At 42.3% G+C, this 12,396-nt stretch overlaps 1 long non-coding RNA gene across 1 annotated transcript; it reads left to right on the top strand.

Moving 5' to 3' along the window:
* The first annotated feature begins 462 nt into the window (after nt 1-462).
* Nucleotides 463-4,283, top strand: LOC141540064 (uncharacterized). Its single transcript, XR_012481460.1, has 3 exons — nt 463-544; nt 679-859; nt 3,177-4,283. It is a non-coding gene; the product is annotated as an uncharacterized LOC141540064 (long non-coding RNA).
* The last annotated feature ends 8,113 nt before the right edge of the window (nt 4,284-12,396 follow it).

Genomic DNA, 12,396 nt, shown 5'->3' with positions numbered 1-12,396 from the left:
CACAGCCTAATGCTTCACTTGCCCACGTTCTCTTCTGCAAGGCTCCCATGAATAAGCACTTATGGATTCACTGACCCGCCGGCACGTTCAGGCCCTGGGCGCCTCCCTCGCTCCCTCTCCCCATGGAAGGGCCAGCCTCCAGGAGTTGTCAGTGCCGTCCAGTTCTAAAGTTCTAGTTCTGGGGCCGCAGAGACACGCAAGACAAGAGAACGGCCATGGCTCCCGCTGCCCTCAGCACTAACCCAAGACAGCTAATGATCAGCACAGGCACACTGTGAAAAATTGGGGAGGACTGGACGGGAGGAACACTGACTGAACAAGCAAAGCAAGGGCGGGACGAGGACTCAGGGCCCAAGTTAAGGGCAGGAGGGACCTCCGAGGTCATTGAGGTAAGACCGAAGGGCAGTAGGACCCTGAGGACACCGGGACAAGACGGCTGATAGTGAGTGCTTTATGTTGTCTCCTGCATTATTCCATGGTGAGCTCCTGGAGGGAGGAAGCTGTCTTGTGCCTGTGATTAAACATGGTGCCTGGCACACAGAAGGTGCTTAATAAATGTGAATTTTTTTTTTTAACTATTGAGGAAGACCTGAGTTCAAATTCTGCCCCATTCACTTACTAGCAGAATGACCCTAAGCACGTCCCTTAATCTCTACCTCCGTTTCTCTTCCGCCACAGGAGGGAAAGAGCCGCCGCCTCTGGAGCTCCACGTCTGTTGGGAGAATCCCGTGAGTGTCACAAGCGGGGGCAGCGGATTTAAAGCTTGGAGAGAACTCGAGTTATTTTGGAGTTCAGCCCCTCCCTCCCCTGGGAGGAAACTGAGGCCTCTGTGCGCGGAAGTGAATTGGCCAAAGCCCAGGTAGGATTTGAACCCAGGGCCTCCGATCCTAGATTCAGGGCCGCTTCTGCTCCGTGTCCCCAGGATCCGAGCCCGGGACTGCAGGGACCCCAGCACGGGTCTTCTTCCATTGTCCAGCGCGGAGCCCCGGGCTCAGGAAGGCCGGCCCGGGGAGAACTTGAGCGCCAGGCCTCGGAGCCCCGGGCCCACTCGGACTGCGGAGCCTCGGCTCCTAAATACAGATCGGCAAAAAGATTAGAGCCGTTCCCCCGCATCCTCCTCCTCTCCCCTGGGGGGAAGGTGGAATGAGACGGCCCTCGGCGGCCAAGGCTCCCCTCCCCATTTTTAAAAAGTAATTTTTATTGATATATTTGGTTATTTGAATTGTCTGTATTTACTAAGCTCTCCCTCTCTTCTCATCAGCTCCCCCCTCCCCCTCTTCTTCTTTCCCCTCCCCCTCCTTCCCTTCTTTTTTCTCTTCCCCTCCCCTCCCCCTCCTCTTCCTTCCTCCCCTCTCCCCTCCCCTCCCCTCCAGCTCTTCCCCTTTCTCTCCTCCCGACTCCGCCGGGGTCTCGAAGCGGACGGAGCGGGCCTGAGCCGCGCGGATGATGCTGCTCTTTATCCCTGCCTCCTCACGAGGGACGGGAGAGAGCAGCGCGCTGGAGCTCCAAGCCGGTGCCGTGGCCCTGCGCTCTGGCGCCCCCTGTGGGCCGCGAGGGAAGCCGGCGTGGGGCTCCCGGCCGGGCCCCGCAGCGGGAAGGGGCCGGCCGGGGCCGCGCGTGCGGGAGCCGGGATGAGGTCACTGGGGACAGAGGAAATGAGTCACGCTCCCTGGGAGGCTTCGGGGGGAGGGGGGAGCCCGGGCCACAGGAAGCCGAGACAATGGCGGGAAATGAAAAGAACTGGAGCTGGCGGGAAGCGGCGCGTTGCTAACACCTCCCTCCTTCAGGAAGCGGGGGGTCCTTTGGACAGCTCCCAGGCAGGGAGGCTGCGAGGGCCGGGCGAGAGCGCCAGTCCCCCGTCCCCGTGGGCCTCGGTTTCCCCACCTGTAAAATGGGCTGTGGGTGCGACGGGCGAGAGGGCGCGTGCCTGAAATCCCACAGCTATTATTTTGATTTCCCAATCTGTAAAATGGGAACAACAATAGCATCTGTGGAAAACACTTCACAAGCTTCACAGCGCCTGTAAAACACGGTGGTTGTAGCTAGCTCTTAGAGTTTTCAGATTGATAAGAGTTTATAAACGAGGCGGGAACCAAGGCCGCCGCCTCCATTTTTCAGAAATTAACTTTTATTGATACATTTTGTTATTTCCATCATCTCCATTTACCAAGCTCTCCCTCTTTCCCCCACTTCTCTTCTCGCCCCTCCCCTTTTTCCTTCCCCTCCCCCTCTTCTCTCTCTTCCTCCATTCCCCTCCTCTCTCCTCGGTCCGCTCCTCTCGTTAGACCGGTACCCTTTATTATTGAGTAGTCGGGCTTCTAGACAGGAAACATGAGCTGAAACGTGAGAGAGCGACGGCGGCAGTGAGGGACTGGGAGCTGGGGAGGATTTTAGTGACACTCAATCCCGACCTCCTATTCTGCAGAGGAGGAAACCGAGGAAGGGGGTGACTCCTCAGACAGCGACTCCCAGTTTTCCTGGTTGCATCTCCCCAAACACTCCACTAGCAGAGGGACTCCATAGGGTGTGATAAGCAGCAAATAGCCCCTTTTGGAAAGAAAACCCCCGCTCCCAGATCCTCAGTGGCCAAAGCTACTACACCATGGACTCACAATTATGCTCTGAATCCCCTTAGCTCACCAGAGACCCAATGGAAAAGAAGGAGCGTTCTAATTTATAATAAACCCCAAGGTACATTTGGTTGGGTTTGGTTTTTGGTTTTTGGTTTTGGTTTTGTTGAGGCAATTGGGGTCGAGTGACTTGCCCAGGGTCACACAGCCAGATATTTGAAGAGGAATTTGAACTCAGATCCTCGTGACTGCGGTCTGGTGCTCTATCTGCAGTACCGCCCAGCTCTTCCTTTTTGTCATTTACAGCTATTCACGACCTGACTTCAGGTTGTCAGGCACCTTGCCCAATACTCTCTTTTACACACTCTACGCTCCGTTAGAAATGATCTACTTGCCATTCCCAGTACATGGCACTTTCCTGCCTCCATGTCTTTGGAACGCACTTGATTCCAGTCACTAATTCTCTTGCTGACTTCACACCTCACTTCACACCTACAAGGAGCCTCTTCTCATCTCCTTCGGTGCTAGTTCTCCCCCCATCAAGTATTTTGAACTTGTGTGTGGTTTTTTGTTTGTTTATTTGTTTTGTTTTTTGTTTTATTCCAGATGCAGAAGATCACAAATTTGGAACTTGGAGGAACCTGAGAAGCCATCTAGCTATGTTGTTTCCCTGGAATTGAAATGAAAGCTTCCTGAGGGCAGGGATGGCTGTTTTTGTGTTTGTAGTCTTAGCCCCAAGCCCAGCACTTGGAACAACATAGGTCTTTCGTTAATGATTGTTAAATGAAAAGATTCATGATTTAAAAGTTAAATGACTTTTATGGAAATGTTTTGCACAAAGAATTGGAAAATGAGTAGAGGCCCAGCAGTTAAAAAATGGTTGAATAAGTTGTATCTGAAGGTAATGGAATATTATTGTTGTATAAAAAATAATGAACAAGCCAATTTTAGAAAGGCCTGGAAAGATTTCCATGAACTGATGCTGAATGAAACAAATAGAACCAGAAATACATTGCACACTATAACAGCAAGAATGTGCCATGATCAACTACGAAAAACTCAGAAAAGAAAAAAATTAATTTTGTATTGTTTCTCATAAAGATGTTATGAAAATGAGATAGTAAGTCACATTTCAATTAAATAGAGATCACTTATCTGGTAACTCTAGCTATCTTGAAAATAGGGAAAAGCGGTGAATTTGGACCACTAACCAGCCAAATATTAAAAGCTTTGTTCGCATGAGATTATTTCAAGCCTTCAGAATCTATTTGCTCTTATTTTCCATGAAATTCTAATGGACTTGCTTAACATTTTGTTTGTTTTAGTCAATATGAGCATTTTGTTTAATTAAGTTGATTTTTTAATGAAGAAAAACCTATTTTCTTTTCAATTGACTTCAATTCTCATTTAAAAAAAAAAAAAATGCCCTGTAACAAATTCCTGTTTTGTGCACATCCAAAAAATAGATGTCTCATTCAGCACTCTGAGTCTATTCCCTCTTGCTTATATGTTTTCTAAGACTATTAGATAAAAAATGAACAAGCTAGGATAGAATTGTGGAAGATATATCGAAATTGTTCCAGATTCAAATTCTACCTGGGACACTTGTGTAACTGTGTAAGATCAGAAAGCCATTTTTCACTCTCAGTTTCCCCAATTATAAAATAGGATTAATAAATTTGTCCATTGTGCATTTGGGGGTTGTTGAGAAAAGTTTTGTGTTAACATGATGTTCAGTCATTTTTAGTTGTGTCTGACTCTTGGTGACCCCTTTTGGGGTTTTCTTGACAGAGATACTGGAGTGGTTGGCCATTTCATTCTCCAGCTCCTTTTACAGAGAAGGAAACTGAGGCAAATAGTGTTAGTGACTTGCCCAGGATCACCCAGCTGGGAAGGGTCTGAGGTCATATCTGGACACAGGAAAAAGAATCTTCCTGACTCCAGGCCTGACATTATGTGCACTATGGCGTCACCTAGCGGCCTGTTTTGTAACTATGCTTTATTAGATGCCGGGGTCTCAGAGAAGGAGACACAATTAGGGAAAGGGAATAAGCAGCAAGATAAATAATAAGGGAATGTTCTCTTGGGTGGGACCAAGAGTCATCTGCCAATCACCTGCCCTCTTCTGGACCTAAACTGTGCTTTCAAACAAAGCATAACCGTGATGCTATAGTCCTGGTAAACAATGACTCCCGATTAAACTGACTGGGGTCTGTCATTTATACCTAACCAGCAGCAGAAGGAGGCTCCTATCTATGTATAGGACAATGACAAGAATAGGAAGGAGGAGGAGAAAGAAGAGGAGAGATAAGAGAGAAGAAGAAAGAGAAAGGGAAAAGAGAACTAGAGAGGGAGAGAGAGAGAAGAAAGAGGAGGGAGAGACAGAAAGGTTTTCATTCAAAATGATTAAACTTAAAAATGGTCAAGTATTAAAAAAGTAAATTCCATTTATCTAGAAAATCTCATAGATAGAAGAGCTCACTTTCCAGGAGACCTCTCAGTTTCCCCAATTATAAAATGGGATTAATAAATTTGTCCATTGTGCATTTGGGGGTTGTTGAGAAAAGTTTTGTGTTAACATGATGTTCAGTCATTTTTAGTTGTGTCTGACTCTTGGTGACCCCTTTTGGGGTTTTCTTGATAGAGATACTGGAATGGTTGGCCATTTCCTTCTCCAGATCCTTTTATAGAGAAGGAAACTGAGGCAAATAGTGTTAGTGACTTGCCCAGGATCACCCAGCTGGTAAGGGTCTAATTTTGTTCTAATGGACTTTCTGGAAGCCTGACTTTGGAAATTCAAGGTTCTACTTCATATTACCTTAAATCACCATCTTGTGAATGAAAGGGGCAGGGAAGGCCAGAATCTGCGCCTCATGGGAAAGGGAAATTGAAAAACATTTTCATTAAGTCCATTTATAGGATGTGTTTCCTTGCCACTGGCTCTGTTGATTCATAGGGTTTGCCTTCAATGATAATCTAGTTCTAAAATGAATTAATTTACTTAAATAAATTAGTCCCCTACAAATGGGGAATATTCATTTTGGATGAGAAGAGTTAACGGTAAGAAGTAGACAGAGACCCAAACCCTGAAAAATGCATAGAACAAGGTCTCAAAACTTTTTATTGCCCACTTCTCAGTAAAAAAAAAAATGGCTGTGTGTAATTCCAATTTATGTGTGATTATTTATAAATTACATCTACCACTTTCTTAATATATTGGCTACATTTAGAAAATGTTACCAAAAAGAATGTTAAAATGCATTGAAACATAAAGAGAAATTTTTTAAAACGCGAGATAAAAATATAATAATCTATTTGGGGGTAAGAGGATAGTCTAATAAGAATAGCACCAGCCCTGGAGTCAGGAGAATGTGAGTTTAAATGAGACCTCTTTTACTTGATATTTATTAGCAGTGTGACACTGGGCAAGTCACTTAATCCTGACTGACATGCAAAAAATTAAAATAAACCATATTTTTATGTTAATTAATAAAAATATATCTGTTTTACTCTCATTAAAATGGTGTTCATAATAATATTTTAGATTGAGAGCAATGTGAATTAATATGCTTCATTATTATTTCTAAATTCCTGTGGATAGGACATGACTGTAAACAGTGATTCTTGTTTATTAAGTCATTCTGATCAAGCTAGCCAAGTAAATGGATGATTTTTTTCCTTTTTTTTTCCTGAGACAAGTGAGGTTAAACGACTTGCCCAGGGTCACAGCTAGGAAGTGTTAACTGTCTGAGGCCAGATTTGAACTCAGATCCTCCTGGCTTCAGGGATGGCACTCCATCCCTTGTATCAAAAGCTGCCTTGGATGATTTTTTTTTTTAATTAAAAGAGACACAATAAATTACTAGATCCTGTCAGTCAATAAACACAACACATTTTTAGGAGGATTCCTGTTTCTCGAGAAATTGGGAACAATACACTAAAGTGAATTGTCACTAATTTGGAAAGGAAGTTTTTCAATTTAGATTCTGCTTTCTTTACAATATTCTGTTTAGCAGCTGGTATGTGCCTTAATTTCCTATTCATGCTCCTGTATTTTATTTGGGGACATGGAGATGAATAGCAAAAAGGCCAACTTGCTGGACATCTGAAGGCAGGAAGATACATCCTGTGTAATAAACCCATAGATAGCACATCCCACCTATTTAGAACAGTGTAGTCCAAATAGGATTGCTAGATGATGCTATAGTGCATAAAGTGCTAGACCAAGAGTCAGGAAGAGCTCAAATATGACTTCAGACACTTACCAGTTGAATGACCCTGGATAAGTCACTTAATCCTGTTTGCCTCAGTTTCCTTATATATCAAATGAGTGGGAGAAGGAAATGAGAAGCCACTTCAGTGTCTTTGCCAAGAAAATCCCAAACAGGATCATGAAGAGTTGGATGTGAACAAAATGAGCTGGAGAAAAAATGGTAAACACTCCAGTATTTTTGCAAAAGCAACAACAAGCCCAAAGGAGATCACAAAGAGTCAAACATGTTGAACTCCAAGTGCAACTGAGGATTGCTAAGTGAGCCTTTTCTAATGTATGCAAATGATTACATTCCAAGGCTCCTAATTTCAATACTTTACTTCTTTAGAAGTAAAATTTACTTCTTACATTAAGAACATTCCTTTTTTTACTTTTTTTTTTTTTTTTTTTTTTTTTTTGGCTGAGAAAATTAGGGTTAAGTGACTTGCTCAGGGTCACACAGCTAGGAAGTGTTTAAGTATCTGAGACAGAATTTGAATTCAGATCCTCCTGACTTCAGGGCCCATGCTATCCACTGTGCCATCTAGCTGCACCTAGAATAAGAACATTCTAATTACAATCTAATATAATGTCACTTTCTAAGAAAACTTTTGCTATGTAGCTATATCTGTGTTTCCTGTTTCAGTTGGCACTTTTCTAGTGGAACTAATTTTCACTGCTAAACTTATAGGAGTTTAGATATTTGTAACAAGGCTTTACAAAGCAGTGTTTTTAAGAGGATTGTCTTTCTTTATAATTATCTATGTGAGTTCTGTTTGAACCTAGGCCCCCTCCTCTATTGTCCTTCAGCTAGAATAAGAGCAGTCTCCCCAATGGGAATAATTGACCTTATGGTGGATCCAAAGGGACAAATCAGAGCTATATATTTTCTTCTTAAATTATTAGATCCTATAGAAATAGGCAATTCCTTTAGCCAGCAGCTAAATGTTGCAACACAAATAAACCTGTTGCTTAAGTATGTGGGACATGGTTTGACTTACAGGACTAGTAATATTTCTTGATGCCCTTAACTAGATTCTCAGTAAGGCACCAGGTCTCTTTCTCATTGGGCTTTAGACAGTAGGATTCACCTTGGTAGTAAACCCAAGACATCTATTGAAAATGAAGCTTAAGAGCAGCTAGGTGGCACAGTAGATAGAGCATCAGCCCTGAAGTCAGGAGGACCTGAGTTTAAATCTGGCCTCAGACACTTAACACTTCCTGGCTGTGTGACCTTGGGCAAGTCACTTAACCTCAATTGCCTCAGCAAAAAAAAGAAAAGAAAGAAAATGAAGCCATTTTCATTTAGTCAGCAAAAAAAAAAAAAAAAAAAAAAAAAAAAAAAAAGAAAAGAAAAGAAAAGAAAGAAAATGAAGCCATTTTCATTTAGTTGTTTTTTGGTAAATGTAGGAGGGGGAAAATACTCCCTAGAATGGATATACACTAGCCTTTCACTGGAAGAATATAAGCTCAGACACCTAACGAAAGTGGGGGTTTTTTCCCTAAGGCAGGTTGGTCCATTTCTTCCAGGCTTTGTTCCAGAATTTCCCAGTCTTCTAAAGACTTTTCACTGACCTCTACTCTATGCCTTCTACCATAAAGGTTCCACCCCAATACCATTTCCCCTAGTTTGACTAGAGTAATTGGATCACTAGAGTCCTGTTTTTCTCTTGGATCTCACCTTCAGCCTTCCATGATTGCCTCATTCAATTGTGTTCTGTTCTGCCCCCTCTTGGCAGCTAGGGGGTACAGTAGATAGCATCAAGAATACCTGAGTTCAAATCCAGACTCAGACACTTAGTAGCTGTGTGAACCTAAGCAAGTCAGTAAACTTTGTTTGCCTCAATTTCTTCATCTGTAAAATGAAGTAGAGAAGGAAATAATAAACCACTGTAGTGACTTTGCCAAGGTCAAAAAGAATATGAAATGAAACAACAGTTGCCCCCTACTCCACCCAAGTTTGCTCTTGAACACTAGCAATAATAATATAAAGTGCCTATTATGAGTTGGACACTGTCCTAATCACTTCAAAATTATTATCTCTCTCTCTTTTTTTTTTCCTGAGGCTGGGGTTAAGTAACTTGTCCAGGGTCACACAGCTAGGAAGTGTTAAGTGTCTGAGATCAAATTTGAACTCGGGTCCTCCTGAATTTAAGGCTGGTGCTCTGTCCACTTCGCCACCTAGCTGCCCCCACAATTATTATCTCATTTGATCTTCATAACTTTTGGGAGGTTGGATGGTACTTAGTTGGTTGTCCTTCGTTCTTGAAGAGGACCAAAATGATATTATTTTGTTGGGATCAAGCTACAGCATGTCTGACTGTAGATGATCAGTCTAATATGAGCTCAGAAGACTTAGGCACAAATAGTCCATATGAATGTCTCGAGGAGAAATGTCTCTAAATCTGTCCATTGCCCAGTATTATGAGAACAGCAAATGACAGACCAAAGATTTGAACTTGGGTCTTCTGCTTTCTCATCCAGTATTTTTTTCCAATATTAAAAAAAGAGAGAGACAGTAATGTTGGCTCCCATGAAGCTCAGAAAAGAAGCTACATAGAAAGAATTCAGGATTTCAAATCAGGATTAATCCACTCTTGGCCATTTACTAGTTGTGTAGCTTTGAGGACCTTACTTTCTCTTAGTTTCCTCATCTGCATAATGGTTGGATTCAGTGACATCTAAAGTTCCAGCCAGCCTTAAATCTAGAATCCTTTAAAAAAAAAAAAAAATCAATAAATCTAGGAGCATAGGAACACAGCTTGCTAGGAGAAGGTCTCCCCACCCTGGGTCTCCATAACTGGGTCATTTTTCAGCTGCTCCTGGCTGAGTGCCAGTCACCCAGGATGGCCACCAGAGGGTGATCTTGCTTCAGAAACTCTCAACCTCCATTTATCTGGTCCACGCGCTGGGGCACAAGTCTTCCAAGATGAGAATTCTGGCAGTGTGGGCTGGGGCCAAAGCTAGGGAGGAAGGGAGGAAGTGCCCCACAAAAGCCCCAGTCTTGTCTTTCTCTCAAATGAGTCACAGCAGAGGCAAATGCCAGAAGTCAATGACATAATGACTATGCCAGCTTAGAAATGGCAAGTGGGTAAGACAGGTCAAGGGTTGGGGGGAGAGGTGGGGAGAGATGGGTGTCCTGAAGCCCACAACCTCACCACCAAGGACCTCCTAGCCAAGGGAGTGGTCCAGGCCGGAGCTTCCAGCTGCTCTCTGGGTGGCTTTGGAAACCTAGTTAGGGAACATCTGGATCTCCTCATCACTTTGGCAGGACCCACAGGAGAATCTGGGTCAAGTGTGTGTCCTTGTTTGCTGGTGAGATCAGAGGCCACTCATACTAGAGGGAAGAGATCCAAAACCTTTAGGGTGACGCCTCTCTGAAGATTTTTAACCCACCAGTCCTAGAGTAAAACCTCATCTATTTGGGCACCATAAATTCGAGGTGGTGGTGGAAGTGGTGGGATCAGCCAGGATTAGTCTGCTGGTTTAGCTATTTCTAGTGTTCAACTTGGCAACCACCTCCCACAGAAAGCCTTGTCATATCCACAGTTACTTCACATTTAATCACTGGATATTTAAGATCATAGATTTAGAGTTGAATGGGACTTGGGAGACCAAATTCAACTCTCTCATTTTACAGATGGGAAAACTGAGATCCAGAAAAGTTAAGTGATTCATTCAGGTTTCACAATTAGGAAATATCTTGAGTAGGATTTGAATTCTTTCTGACTCCTCTATTCATTGTGACACGTTGTATCTTTCAGTAGATAGTAAACTACTTGAAGGCAAAACTGTTTCTTTTTTTGTCTTTGTAGCCCTACAAAGACAAACTACTCTGACTACTTTGTAGCTCAAGCAAAGTAGTCTGTTAATATGTAACAGGATCATTGGTTTAGAGTTGGAAGGGACCTTAAGGGGGTGTCTAATTAAACTTCATTTGGCAGATGAGAAAACTGAGGCACAAAATGATTAATGGTTATAGCTTTAGAATTAGAAGGGACCTCAAAGGGTATTCAGTTTCACTTCACATATAAACTGAAGACTATAGCTAGGTAAACTGAGGCAGATGGAGATTAAGTGAATTCCCCCCAAAATCACACAACTAGTGTCTGATTTGAACTCTGGCCCTCCTTGCTCTGTGCACTGGCTTTTCAGGAGGCAGTGGAAGGAAGAGAAGGTAGACTTTTGTTGGCTGAAAATATTTTTTAAATGTAATTTTTAAAAAAAAAATCCAAATAAAAAAGAGCTTTAACTAGATAGACTATAAGATCCCTTCAAGCTCTTAGCCTGGGATCCTGTGGATCTGCCTCATCCAACTCTTATGAAGAAAACAAAACTATAGAAATATGAGTTATTATGGTTCAGAATTTATGATCTCTGAGTCAAAAGTTTTCCTTTTATAGTTCCTTAAAACACCTTTATTGCTGGGCTAATCTCTTGCCAAATTGTACTTTGTCATCAAATCTGGTAGGGGTGAATTGAGTATGAAAGACAGCTCCTAGCCAGCGAATGTGAAAAACAAGATATCAGAGGGAATGTTTAACCTACTTAGGAGAACAGACTTCTTTTAAACACTTCAGGAGGAACATTTGCATATCAGATGTTAATCACAAGTCACTTTCCTCTGCAGGAAATCAGGTCCCTGACCAAGCTCTAGGTACCATCTTTAATTAGTCTCAAGCCTTTAAGCAATTAAACTACATTTCTTTAAAACATGCGCACAGACTCCATAACCCAGACTTTTCACACAGACCATTTTATATTTAGGGAAACTTTTCCTCTTTTCCCAGAGAAGCTATAATATGGGCTCCTCCCACACCTACTTCCATCCCATCCCTCCCTCAAGATCAGACTCTTAAGAAATGCCTTTCTATTACCATCCAAACCTTCCCAGCTGGAGGCAGTTAGAAAAAAATAAGGATGAATCCTCAGAAGTAGAAAAACAGAAAAGGAAGTAGCCATTGAGCTCAAGAATAATCAGCTGGGCCGAATTTGTGGCTGTGAGGAGCATGAGGAGAGAAAAAGGACCAAACAGAAGTTTATATACACAGAAGTCTTTGGTGAAAGGACAAATTCAGGTGACTCCTTTTAGAAGCTGGTTTAGTCTCTTCTCCCTCCTTCCTGCTATTAGACTTTTTCTTCATTTCTGAATATATTTCTCTTTCTTTCCTCTCCCACAAGTCTATTAGCCTGAGTAAGTTAAACATTCCCTTTGAAATCTTGCTTACATTATTCATTTACTTGAACCTGTCTTTTATACTCAATTTACCACACCAGATTTCATGACAAAGTACAATTTGGCAAGAGATTATCGTGGCAATCCCGTGTAATTAAATTTTTAAAGAGAAGGAAAAAAAAGCTTAGTTTTTGAACATCTCAACCTCATCTAATAGTACTTACTGTATTTGCAATACTTTATATCAGGAATTCTAAACCTGGGGTCCTCAAAATTGTTTTTAAAAACATTTTGCTAATATTTTGATATATTTTCAAATATTTGATATATATTCTTATACCCCATTGTATATTGAAATTTTTAAAAAATGTTTTAACATATTCAGTTTCCATTGTATT

The sequence above is a fragment of the Sminthopsis crassicaudata genome, chromosome 4, assembly GCF_048593235.1.
Source record: "Sminthopsis crassicaudata isolate SCR6 chromosome 4, ASM4859323v1, whole genome shotgun sequence".
In the NCBI taxonomy this organism is placed as follows: Eukaryota; Metazoa; Chordata; class Mammalia; order Dasyuromorphia; family Dasyuridae; genus Sminthopsis; species Sminthopsis crassicaudata.
Note: the sequence above shows the minus strand (reverse complement) of the source record. Positions and strands in the feature narration are given on the sequence as shown.